General features: G+C 37.2%; 1 long non-coding RNA gene across 1 annotated transcript in view; it reads left to right on the forward strand.

The window, feature by feature from the left end:
* The window catches only part of LOC107184080, a 20,263-nt gene extending 6,854 nt beyond the window's left edge, over window positions 1-13,409 (forward strand). The window contains exons 2-3 of the long non-coding RNA XR_001514906.1: window positions 10,207-10,212; window positions 13,241-13,409. This is a non-coding gene — a long non-coding RNA (uncharacterized LOC107184080). The remainder of the gene's footprint in view (window positions 1-10,206; window positions 10,213-13,240) is intronic.
* The last annotated feature ends 210 nt before the right edge of the window (window positions 13,410-13,619 follow it).

A 13,619-nucleotide genomic window follows, 5' to 3' on the forward strand; every position in this document is an offset into this window, starting at 1 on the left:
CCCCATCCCCACAATCTAGTTTTCTATTTTCTTTTCCCCTAAACAAACTCCATACCCATAAGCAGCCACTTCCCACCTTTCCCCACGGCCCTAGGCAACCATTTCTGTCTCTATACACCTTGCCTAGTCTAGATATTTTATATGAGTGGTATCATAGGATAATATTTTTAATGTTTGTTCATGTAGCATTTCATTTCTTTATATGGCTGAATAATATTTAGTTATAGGGATATAGCACCTTCTGTTTATCCACCTATCAGTTGATAGGTATTTTGGTGGTTTCTACTTTTTGGCTAATATGAATAATGCCTGTATGAACATTCATGTACAATTTTTTGTGTGAATGTATGTTTCTATTTCTTTTGGGTAGATATAGAAATGAACTTACCAGGTCGTATGGTAAGTCTATGATTAATATTTTGAGGAACTGCTAAACTCTTTTCCATAGTGTGTATATAGCACCTTCTGTGTATCCACCTATCAGTTGATAGGTATTTTGGTTGTTTCTACTTTTTGGCTAATATGAATAATGCCTCTATGAACATTCATGTACAATTTTTTTGTGTGAACATATGTTTCTATTTCTTTTGGGCAGATATAGAAATGAACTTACCAGGTCATATGGTAAGTCTATGACTAACATTTTGAGGAACTGCTAAACTCTTTTCCATAGTGGTTACAACATTTTACATTCACACTGCATTGTATGACGGGTCCAATTTCTTCACATCCCTGTGAACACTTGCTTGCTATCGCTTGTCTTTTTTTAAAAAAGAAAATATATTTTATTGATTTTTTACAGAGAGGAAGGGAGAGGGATAGTTAGAAACATCGATGAGAGAGTAACATCAATCAGCTGGCTCTTGCACACCCCCTCCTGGGGATGTGCCCGCAACCAAGGTACATGCCCTTGACCAGAATCGAACCTGGGACCTTTCAGTCCTCAGGCCAATGCTCTATCCACTGAGCCAAACCGGTTAGGGTGCTTGTCTTTTTTTATTATAGCCATCTAGTTGTTTTATCATAGCCATCTCATTGTGGTTTTGATTTGAATTTTTCTAATGAATAATTATATTGAGAATCCTTTGTATGTGTTTTTGGCCCTTTGTAAATCTTCTGAGAGAGATATTAACTCAAATTTTTAACTCACTTTTTGTTTTAAAATATACTGCATTAATAAAATTTGAGGTATAGTAAGGCCCACAGATCAGGAGCTGATTGTCATTAAAAAGACAGTTTATTACAGTTCTCAAGAGGAGGGGGCATGCCATGCTGGGAAAGGCCATGTGGGGAAACACCAAGGGCATCATGAGTCAAGAGAGGAAATAGGAGGCAACTGTGGGCAAGAGCTTTTCTTGCAATTTACAGAGAAAGAAACAGATAAGCTTTGAGTTGGCTAGTTTGAATAATTTCAGCAGGCTCTGGGCCATAGGGAACCATCTCTGTTACTGGCACTGGGGTGATTAGGGCAGGTGTATGAGAAAGGAGGTAGTTGAAGGCAATCTATATCGATTGCCATGTATTTAAAAATTATACCCCAGGGAGGAAAAGTTCCAGGTGGTGATGAGAGAGGCAGGTGATTCAGGTATGTAACTGAGTTGCCTAGGATATGGCATATCCAGCATATGCATCTAGGGCAGATGTCCAAGCATCAAGTTTATAAAAGCTAGAAACATAGTTTATTTTTAAATTGTGTTATCTATTTTATTGTTGAGTAATAAGAATATATCTTTATATACTCTACATATAAGTCTCTTATCAGATATGTAATTGGCAAATATATTTTCCATTTGGGGATTGTTGTGTGTTTTTCACTTTTTTTTTGATGGTATAGTTTGCAGCAAAAAGGCTTTCATTTTTATGTAGTCCAATACATCTCTTTCTCTTTCTTTGTCACTTGTGATTTTGGTGTCATATTCAACAGAACATTACCTAACTCAAAGTCACAAAGATTACTCTCTTATTTCCTTTTACATTTTTCCTATTTCATTGAATTTATTGGGGTGACACTGGTTAACAAAATTATACAGGTTTCACCGGCACAATTCCACACACATCATCTGTACACTGTATTGTGTGTTCCCCATGCTCTCTTATTTTATTGAGTTTTATTGCTTTAGTTTTTATATTTAAGTCCATGGTATATGATATGGGAAGAAGTTGAAACTCATTCCTTGGCCTGTGGATAACCAGTTTTTCTTGCATCATTTATTGAAAAGACCTTTCTTTGCCCATTGGATGATCTTAACACTCTGTTAAAAAGCAATTGCCCTGGCTGGAACCTGCAGCACAATATTGAATAGAAGTATCGAGAGCATTCCTGTCTTGCTCTTGATTTTAGGAGAGAAGCTTTCAGTATTTCACCCTTAAGTATGATGTCAGCTGTGGGTACCTTTGCATAGACTCCTATTCTTATCTTACTGTGTTGAGTGTCTTAATTGTGAAAGAATGTTAGGTTTCATCAGATGTTTTTTCTGCATCTATTAACATGATTAGGTATTATTATACTTTATGGTATGATATGGTTGTGGTGTGTTACAGTGATTCCTTTATGTGCATTGTACCAATATTGCATTCTGGAATAAATCTCACTTAGTCATAGTATATGCAGGTTTCCCCTGCTATTCAAAATAATCAATAGGGGGCAGGGAGGGGAGGGGACATACGTAATACTTTCAACAATATTTAAAATTAATTAATTAATTAATTAATTAAAAAGCATAAGCAAGAATCCTTTTGTAAGCTGAAATAGCATAGAGTGAAGAAGCATATATCATTAATATATGAGGGGAAAGTTTTGAGCATTCCCAGACCCAAAAACTAACCTACCAGATCATACCAAATACACTAAATTATGTCCAGTTTAACCCTAAGCGTAACCCCCTTACAAGCTCCCTTAGGCTCTCTGGTACCTTAGGACACATCTTGCTAACAGATGCACAAAACGAATTGAGATAAAGTGCAGATGCTCACAGACACAGTTCAAAGCTATGGCACCTTGATGCTGACATGCTCAGTGTAGTTCCTGGGAAAGGAGTTTGGGGCAGCCACTCTGCTGCTCTGAGTGTGCACTCCCTCAATGACGGCTCAGGAAAAACAAACGCTGAACACCATTGTTGCTTCTGACCTTTTTTTTTTTTGTAGAAATAAAATCCTCTTTGGATTTCTTTCAGTCGGCAAAAACAGGTACTATAAAGTAAAGTGGCATATGCAAACGCTCAAAAAGCAGGGCATGCTTATAATCCCTTTTACATGTTGCTGAATTAGGTTTGCTAGATTTTTTTTGATCATTTTGTATCTATATTCATAAGGAATATTGGCCAACAGTTTTCTTATGATATCTCTGTCTGGTTTTAATATAAGGTTAATACTTATCTCATTTAGTGAATTTGGAAGTATTCCCTTTTCTAAGCCTTTGAAGAGTTTCTTTAAATGTTTGGTAGAATTCACCAGTGAGCTTTCTTTGTGGGAAACTCTTTTTAAATTACTAATTAATCTGTATATTTGTTATAGGTGTATGCAGGATTTCTACTTCTTCTTGATTTGCTTTAGTAATTTTTTGGGATATGGTTATAGTACTTTCTTATAGTCTTTTTATTTCTGCAGGGATTATAGTGATGTCCTCTTCATCATCTTTGAGTTTGCTTATTTGAATCTTCTCTCTTTTTCCCTTGGTCAATACAGCTAAAGGTTTTCAATATTGTTGGTTTTTTCAAAGAACCAACTTTTGGTTTTGATATTCACTATTAGTTTTCTATTCTCCATATAGTTTATTTTCATTCTACCCTTTATTATTTCTTCCTTGTCCTTGGTTTAGGTTTAATTTGTTTTGCTTTTTCTAGTTTCTTAAGATGGAATATTATGGTATTGATCTAAAACCTTTACTTTTTTATTATAGGCATTTTCAGCTTTTGATTTCCTCAAAGCACTGCTTTAGCTGCAGTTTATAGATTTTGGTATATTGTTTACGCATCTCAATTCTGTTAGTTTTGGCTTTATGTATTTTGCAGCTCTGATGGATTTATGTTTATATAGTTGTATTTTCTTAAAGGATTAACCCTTTTATCATTATGAACTGGCCCTCCTTATCTCTAGTAACAATTTTTTAGTTCAAATCTAAGGTCATTCTTCTGTAACTATATATAAGTTATATGTTAAAGGTCATGCTTACGTTCATTTGCCCAGTTAAACTTTAATTCTCTACTGTGAATGTATGTATGTATGTTTTTGAGACTGGTAGCACAGATCAGGGAGTTTATCCCCACCCCCCCATATTCACTTAGGGACTAGTAGCTTAAAGGTTCTTTCTCTGGTCCTTTTGAGAGAACATATGCTTGGACATTCACATAGTCTTTCAGGTTACCAGGACTGAGTGTGAGTTTATTTTTAATCCTGGATTTCTAGGAGTCACCCCTGGGTGAGAGTCATTTATTGTTCAATATTTGACCAGAGAGTGTGCTTGAGGCATTTGTGCTAGTGAGGCTTCAGTCCTGTGTTGATGGGGTTGTGAATGTCATGGAAAAAAAAAATTTCTGCTTCTTGTCTTGCTCTGAATGATTCTGAGTGTATACAAACCTAGTGTCTTTGCATGACCTTCTCAACCTCCAGAGTTGACTATGATTCCAAGAGGGCTCTGGGCTCTTCTTGGGTGTGTCTTTTCCTGGTTCTCTCAATTAAACTTGTGTCTGCTCCACTGTTTTGCTAGTATCACGGAGCTATCAGTCTCCTCTTAATTGCTTTCTACCAAGCTGTCCAATGTTAGACAATGCCTTTAGGCATGGGGTCTCCTAGCTCTGTTCGAAATAAAGTTGGTTCCCTCTTGTAGAGCTCTAGAATCCTTAGTCCTATGACTTGCCTTTCCCATAGGGCATAATCATTGTAGCACTGTATTAAAGGTAGGGGAAGGAAGCATACTCTTACTAGAGTGATACTGCACTCTCTCAATGGACCCTCGATGGTTGCTTGCCCTCAGTTTTCTTGCCTTGTCCCTCCTGTCATTGAACTGAACAAGTGGAGATATAGGCAAATGTGGACCTAGTATTTCAGCCTGCCACACCAGGAGACATACCACTAGCCTATGAATGGGTAAAAGGAGACCCAATCCTCCACTATACTTGCCTAGAATAGACCTCTGCAACAGAAAGTTGAGGTGGGAGTCAGGTGGATAAAAATATTATTGGCTTGACATTCCTAAGGTAAAACTATAGCTCTAGACCTGGAGATGAGAGGTCAGGGAGTCCATTTTCCTAGCTGCACCTGCCTGAAGTAGAATGCCTAGAGCAGTGTTTCCCTAGTCTAGAACTGAGGAGAGTTCTTAAAGGAGTGGCCATGAATAAAATGCCACAGGCTCACGCTTTCTTCATAGAGAACTAGTAGATTGTCTTAAATGATTGTTTCTCTATTCATTGTATGCTCTTACAGCAATCTCCAGAGACTTTTAATATATTTTTTTAATTTTACAATTTCAATTGTTTTACTGCAGAAAGGCTGTGAAGAGCTTTGAATATCACATTCTGGAAGTTCTACCTCCTCCTACTCTCCCTCTTCCTCACCCTCCAATATTTCTTATTTCATTAAGTGGCTCCATCATTCATGCTCTCAGTTTTAAAAGAAGACTCAAATCTTTACCACTACCCTTCATTATCAGTTACTTTTTTAATATTGCAATACTTTCCTTATTAGTAACAGTAGAATATTAAATTTTTAATAAAGAAATCTTCAAATACAATGCATCAAAGAATGTAATTCTGCTATCTTTTTATTTTATTTTTCTTTGGCTGTGTTTAGTCAGCTTATGCACTAATTGAAGAAAATCTGTTATTATATTTTTTATATATAACATTGTAATTATTTTTAAAAATATTTTCTAACTCTGAGCTAAAATAATTTATCTCATTTAGCTTTCTCCCAACTTTTCCATTAAAGTATTTACATTTTTTGTGTTGACAATTTCAACATCTATATCATTTCTGAATCTGGTTCAAATCAAAAAGGTTGCATTGTCTTTTGTCACTGTGTTGTTTTTTATTTATTTTTTTGTATGCCTTACGTTTGTTGTTATTGTTGAACATCATATTTAGGACAGCAGAGGATGAGATTTAATGGCTGAAATTAGGCACACCTTTCCTTGTACTAGGCCATGAGTGTGAGATTTAGAGTCTGCTTTTTCAAAGTTGAGCCAGACTTGAGACTTGTTATTGCTATGGTTACTATAAGTGTACTACTGACTCTAAAGCTCTCCAACATTACTTTGTGTTTAGGGTGGGAGCTGGTTTGTTAAAAGGTTTTTCTCAGTGTATGTTCCAATCTTAGTTGTGTCTCCTTTCTTCTGTCAGAGAGGGATTTGCTTCATGCTCTTACCCAGTAATTTGTTTTTTGTTGTTCTAAATGTTAGCATGGTGGAAGTGGGGGAGTGTGGAGCTATTCTATTTTTTTTTCTGATTAAGCCTCAATCTTAGGAAACATTCTGTCCTTTGAATTAGGTCATGTGGCCTCCTTAAGTCCCTGCCCTTTTCCCAGCTTTAGTTCTATGCAAAGCATATATTCTGCCACTACCCCAAGAACAATGACTTGTTTTCTTAAGATTAGAAAGAGTCAGCTTGTCATTTTAGAGCATCTTTCTACAAGTCAGAAATAATTTATTTTAACTAGAAGTCCATTATGATCACATGTCTGGTCTTTCATTTTTCCACCACGGATAAAAATACAACGAGCCAACTCATTATTGGAATGAGTTTTTAACAGTGCGCTGAATGGGGCTATTGTTTGTTGCCCTTCTCATAGCACTTTAAGACCTGTGTTCAATAAAGAAAATGGGAGAAAGATCAAGGGTAGCAATGTTCATGTCTTTTTCACTGATGTTTCCCTAGTCACACAGTGCTACAAGGGATGCTTTCTCTGGACTCTTTTTGTCCTCATACTTCTGTATGCCCTAGGAGTTCTATTCCCTTGTTAACTTACACTCAAATACTGATAAACTTTAAAGAAAGTTATCAATTTCTTAAAAATTTTAGTTGAATCATTTTTACCACTGCTCTGTGACATCTGCCTCAAGCAAGGTAATGTTAGCATCACATCTCTCTTTGTATGACCTGTCTTCTTGAATTTCAGGTTAGTTGCTTATCCTATGACCTTTGCTCTATAAATAGTTTAAGAAAAGATGTGATTTTGAAGATTGTCCAATATTTTTTGTAAGGATGAAAGTGATTTTCTTTCCACCTTTCTCCATTCTAAGCAGAAGCAGGTAATCTATAATGGATAGAATAATTCAAATGTTGCAGTTTGGAGGATACATATGATATGACTAGAAAATGGATGCAGGAAAACCAGAGGTTGGGTCTCTAGTAGTTCATAAGTGAACTGGTGGTGATGGTGGAGTTGGAGATAAATAGGTAAGAAGTAAAATTAACATGATTATAGATTGGATAGGGTAGGGAAGGAAAATGGAGAATTGTCCAAAATGACTCCTAATTTTCTGGTTTATGAGACAAGATAATGGAAAGACAGTGGACATTAAAAGAGGAGGATTTTCAGGGGACAAGGATGAGTATGATTTTATACATATGGAATTGGAGGTGCTTTTGAAGCTGTCAGTTGAAGACCTTCAATAAACTAGTATATAATGATGTAGAGTTCAGAGATATCTGATCTACTGAAATAGAACTGTAAACCATTTTCTTGTAGGTCAGAATAAAAGCCATGTTTCCTTGAAGCTATAGAAATGGCATAAGTGAGAGAAAAAGAGGGCTTAGGACAGAGATTTAAGAAACTCTTTGAAGAATGCTCTGCTTGTTCTCAATGTTCCTGTTATATATTAAGCCCTTTTAAGTTCATGGATTGCAGTAGGGTTTTCTCCACCTCTGCACATGTTTCCTTTGTGAGATTGTTGTTTCTAATCTCTATCAACTCCCCTTTCCCATCTCCAAATATTTTCACTAACTTCTATTAGGTTATAGTGATTAAAGTGTTCTACCAGGAAGCATTATTAACTTTCTCTAAATCAATTGGTCCCATTCTAGAATATTTTAGGTCCCTGTTACATGCTCCCATCTGGACTTCTCCTTCATAAGATTTTTCACGTTAATTTCTTATTCAGCATGTATCTCCTCCCACAGTATAAGTTTCATGTTTACATATATTTCTATCTTTCTTTCTCACCAAAAAAAAAAGTGTTGTCTTGAACCACTGCCTGGCCCATATGGGCATTCAATAAATAGTATTTGAATAAGTGAGCTCCTGTATGGCCATGTTTTATCTTACCTATTGATCACCTGAAGTTGTGTGCTAAGACTCATCTGGTAACACAGAATAATTCCTAAACGATCCTAGTGAAAGTTGAGATGGCATGTTTTAACCATCAGAGGTTAACTCATTGAAATGTATGAGAGAGAAGAACTGAAAATTGGAAGGTGGGGAAGACAACAATAGATGGTATATATTTTACTTTTATAATTTTCTGCTTGGGTGATAGCCAGACTTTTGATAATAAGAAAGTTCGGTATGGAGTAAAAATGAAGTCCTTCTCCTGATTCATATCTCCATGTCTCTCTGTTCTCTCTCTTCTTAGCATGATTTGTCTCAATTATTTCCTATTAAAAGTGTTTGCTTTCTGGAGGAGAAGAAGGAAGAAATCTGGAGGGATTTTAATATATTATCTTTTTTTCTTTCTCATTAGATTAATCTAATTATATTAATCATAATTGTTGCTTCTGTTTGGAGCCAGGAATTATTATGAGCTTATGCCTGTCAATACTTGCTGTTAATCTTGCATTGCATCCCATCCGCATTGCTAATAAGGTAACAAAGAAGAGTGTATAATACTAAAGTAATAAGGTATAACAAGGTGTGTAATTATTGTACAATAACCTTTCTCATGGAGCAAAAAAAGATATTGCACAAAGGGCAAGATGCTTAGAATTCCTTGCTGTGCAGTTATTATAGCCTAGCTGTGCAGCAGTTATATCACTATTGTGAAGATTTTTTTAAAAAAATTGTAACATAAATTGTTTAAAAAAAGAAAAAATGTTAGGAAGAATCATAAAGAAAATGCCAGTTTTTGAAATAACTTTTACTATTTTTAACTTCATTCTCGTTAATGTTGCAGTAGATGATAATTTCCTTGCCTGTTGGAGACTAGTTTTTTAAAATGTCTTCCAAAATTAGGTGAAATGTTATAACAAAACTTACTTTTCTTGCACATAGAGTTGAGATGATGTTTGTGAAAAGTGCTTATTAAACAAAATAGAAATACAAAGTTAAAATGTTCAATATCTTTGAGATACCAGCATTCAAACTTTTCAGAGCAGAAACTGAACAGCTTATAAGGCTGTCAGTTAGAAACATAAATAACCCCAAATTAAACTAAATATGACATTATGGTTTAATATCTATATTTAACTGCATATAGGTCTTTTAGTGGGGGTGGCAGTCTATTGGTGCTGGAATATCTTTAGGTTAATATTGTCATTTTGCTGCCTTAAAGAACATTATTCCAACTATCGGTCTTATAGAGTTTTCTTCACACTCAAAGATTTTAGATGTATGAGAGAAGCCTTTACTGAATGAATGGGGAAACGTTCCATAACTGCTAATGATATAAGGATAGGATTTTGTCTATGCATCTATTCTTCCTTTAACCATAAGGCAATACTATATAAATTGTAAGAATTCAAAAAATACTTGCCGAATCAACTGAATATATGGAGATGAAATTATTTAGAGAAATTAGTTTTTAATGTATTATGTCATAACAAAAGAGATAAGGTACCTAGACAAAATTAAGACAAGCCAGACAAAATGAGATCAGATTTCAAAAGTTATTGAGAATTTGGAGCTATTAGTAGCTTCTATAAAACATGTAGATTACTGTAACTGAGCAATCATAGAAGATATGATTATTCTCATGCTCTGGTCCCATTGTTAGAATTTCTTCTACATATGGACTGAAGACTCAGCCAGACTAGTAGTCAATTAGCCAGGAATTACTATAGAACCTGACCTCAGTTTATTCTCCCTTCTTTTCAAAGTGGAAAAATCCTCCCCACTGAGAAGATTTAAGAGTCAAGAATGGAGCTACATACCACAGCAGTCCACTTCAGCTTGTGTTAACCTATCACAAAAAGCTAATAAACTAGGCTTGAGGTGTCTTCATTCCCAGTCAACTAATCATAGGAAACGCTCCAGAAAACCGTATCAATTTAAAAAGAGAAAGCAGTGTAGCACTAAAAATAATCTGAGGGGGTGAGTAATTGGCTCATGCAACTAACTTTTACCTTCTGGATCAGCTGATTACTTATCCATGGAAACTATTTCCATCTGACTGCTGTTGTATGTGTTCAACTTCATACTCAGAAGGAGTGATCATCCCTACCTCATTATGGTAGCATGCCAATCAATAACCATGAAGGAGATTTTACCCTGCTTGTAGCTAAGAAGTTGTTCTGGACATTTTATATAGATGCTGGCAGAAGACATAAGACTTCTGGATCAGGACTTTACTTCTCACGGCACAGTAAGTCACCAGCTTGTATCACTTTGATGTTTGTATTAATCTCCTGGGGAAGATGTGGAGGGAGTCCCAAAAGGGTGGCTTTGTGTTTTACAGAGGTAAGCAGATGAATGTCTGTCTCTCACAAAAGAAATATAATCCTGAGGGTAACCGTGGTACTCCTCCTGGCAAAAATGTTTACAAGTGTTGGGACATTCAGTGACATTTATATCCATTGGTGGCATAGGTTGACAGTGCCTTCCATGTGGCTTCTTGTCTGTCTAGGGATCTTATGATTCCTAGGTCATTTTGAATAACTGAGTTCAGTTCTTATTAGAGGGATTGCCTGAGGGAAGCCAGTTCGATTTGTCTTATTTGTCTAAGACACCAGCTAGGTGTCATTAATCTACCTCTTAAATGACTGAGTAGGGCAGGACAACATCAGAGGTGTTGATATGTGTTTTGTGTGTTGCCTTTGATAGACTTCAAGTTAAAGTTAAAGGGAATGGTGATCAAATCATGGTCAAAGCTACTCAGCTAGGGATGGCAGATCCAGCAGTCAGTTCCTTGTAGAGCATTTGCAACAGTTTGGGAGAGCTGTGCCAGGTGTTGTCTTTCTGGAGGAAGACACCAAGATCATCAGTGTCCCTCCCCGTCCCATACTTTTGAGGATATAAGATGGCCCCTCCCCAGGTTCCAGGTTGTTGTTTTCCACCTCTTGCCACAAATGCAGTGCATTCTATTCCAGGACCGACAAGTTCATTTTTTTCCAGTCATGCTTCACTTGTATCCAATCTCTTCATCCGGAAGGGTCAGATAGAAGACATTCAAGGGAGCTTTATAAAACTTAACCAGAATTAAACTTGATTCCCATAGGCCCCCTCCTGGCCAGGCTGCCACCTAGAGGATGTATCAACCAGGCTAACCTGGGATTACTAATAGGAAAAAGAAAGTTGCATCATAATATTCAAGATGGAATCCTGAGTTTTTAAAGTAAATCCATTTGACCTCTCACACCACTCCTGAACATTCCCCAGAAGCAAATGAAAGTATCCCTTTCTGGGGAGGGCTGCACTCAATGACCAAACTGCATTACTAAGTTTTATGGCCTAAGGAGAGGGAAACTAAGAAAGATGGTTTGTGTGTGTGTGTGTGTGTGTGTGTGTGTGTGTGTGTGTGTGTGTGTGTGTGTGTGTCTGAAAAAGGGTTCAGTATCAATGGTTTGGAAAGCCAAAGACATGACATGGATCCATTTCAAGGGCTCCTGTGGTGTATCTGAAGTCAGCTGATCAGTAAACTGAAAACAAAAGAGGTGCCAAAATTGGTGACCGAGGCCCAAGCATTTAGGAGAATCTTTGAGAATCAAGGTCCCCAATGGCCAGTGGTTTAGTGACATATGGAAGAGGCAGGAATAAAGTTTCCTCCAAAAGAATACCTGCCACTATTTTTGTGTGTGTAAAACTGAGATGTCACTGGGGCCAGGCAGGATGTAGTCTTGAATATATCATTCCACGTTGAAAAACATGCTTTTTGAGCCTTCCTATTTTGTTAGTCACGGAGTCCAAATTAAGCCACCCCAAAAATAGGATGTCAAGTCAGAGAGTCACAAGACCCCCATGGACCAGACATGAAATTTTGATTAGAATTCAGTAGAAAATTACAACTATTTTTTCAAAGCTGTGCACCTGGTAGATATGTCCGAGAGGCCACAAGTTTAATTCACAGAGCTGCTTCCAGTTGGAGGCTGTGTCCCTTTGCTAGAATCTCCAAATGACAAGAGCATCAGTTCCAGAGACTTGCACCATCTCCAAAAACCAGTGAATCCAATACGGTGCTGCAACTCCTTGTTGATGATGAGGAGCCAAAGAAACAGCAGTTGTTCTCTGGCTGCTGGATGGATTGAGCATTGTGAACCCATCCTTATAGTCCCAAGATTTACTTGGCAAGCATGAGTTTTCTTAGGGTTTACCAGCAACCCCTATTGGCAGAAGTATAACATCCTAGTCAGGGCTATTGAGACTGAGGCTTCTGACTTGCCAAAAGAAAGGAGGGTATCATCTCTGCAGTGAAAGCTTTAGATATCAGAGGGAAGAATAATATTCATACTCAATCCTGAAGCCCCTCTAGTGGCAAGTGGAAGTGGAATTTGTGCCACTATCGTTTTTCTACCTGCAGCTCTTCCCAGATTAGGGTAATCTCCTTGGGCACTTTATACAATCAGGAAGTATAAGCACACAACACATCAATTTGTAGAAGCAACAAAAATAGTACTTTGAACTAGCCAAGCCCCACTCAACAGATCTTGTTTGTTTGTCTCCTCCATTGTGGTCGCTGCCTAAAACCCACCAGTGGGATCCAAGCACCACTTTCCCTTGGGGTCTGTATAGAATGAAGACTGAGCTCTTGCTTCTAATATGAGGCATACCCATAGAAGATGGAGTACTTGCCTCTTTAGTTTTCCCCAACCTACTCAGGAAGTAGGTGAAGTTGAGATCTAGTGAGATTTAGAGATCAAGGGAACAGAGTTAGAGAGATAGAGATAGATAGAGATAATAGAAATAGAAATGAGATAGAGATAGAGATAGAGATAGAGATAGAGATAGAGATAGAGATAGAGATAGCGATAGAGAGTGAGATAGAGATAGAGAGATAGATAAAGACAGACTTTGTGAAAGCAAAACACATTAACTTTTGGTGCTAGTAAGCAAGTCACTTTTGGTTTTGAGCAACTGCATCATGGTTCAAGTAAATCAGGGGTGGGGAACCTTTTTCTGCCAAGGCCCATTTGGATATTGATAACATCATTCTGGGGCCATATGAAATTATCAACTTCAAAACTAAATGGCTATATTTGGTCAAACACTTAATTAACTCACTCCTAATGCCTTGGCAGGGCCAGACTAAGTGACTTTGCGGGCCTTATACGGCCTGGGCTGGAAGTTCTCCATCCTGAACTAAATGAATTTCTAATGCCCGTGTTCCACTCAAATCTCCATATTAGATTTGGAGACTCCTTGGCTCTTCCTCCTCCTGCCTGAAGGAGAGTGAATCACGACGAATACAGTGTGTTTCTTTCCTACATCCTGGCTCTCAAACTCCCTGAAAGGCAAGACAGTAGGAAACCTTACTCCCC

This window comes from Myotis davidii, unplaced genomic scaffold (genome assembly GCF_000327345.1).
Source record: "Myotis davidii unplaced genomic scaffold, ASM32734v1 scaffold163, whole genome shotgun sequence".
In the NCBI taxonomy this organism is placed as follows: Eukaryota; Metazoa; Chordata; class Mammalia; order Chiroptera; family Vespertilionidae; genus Myotis; species Myotis davidii.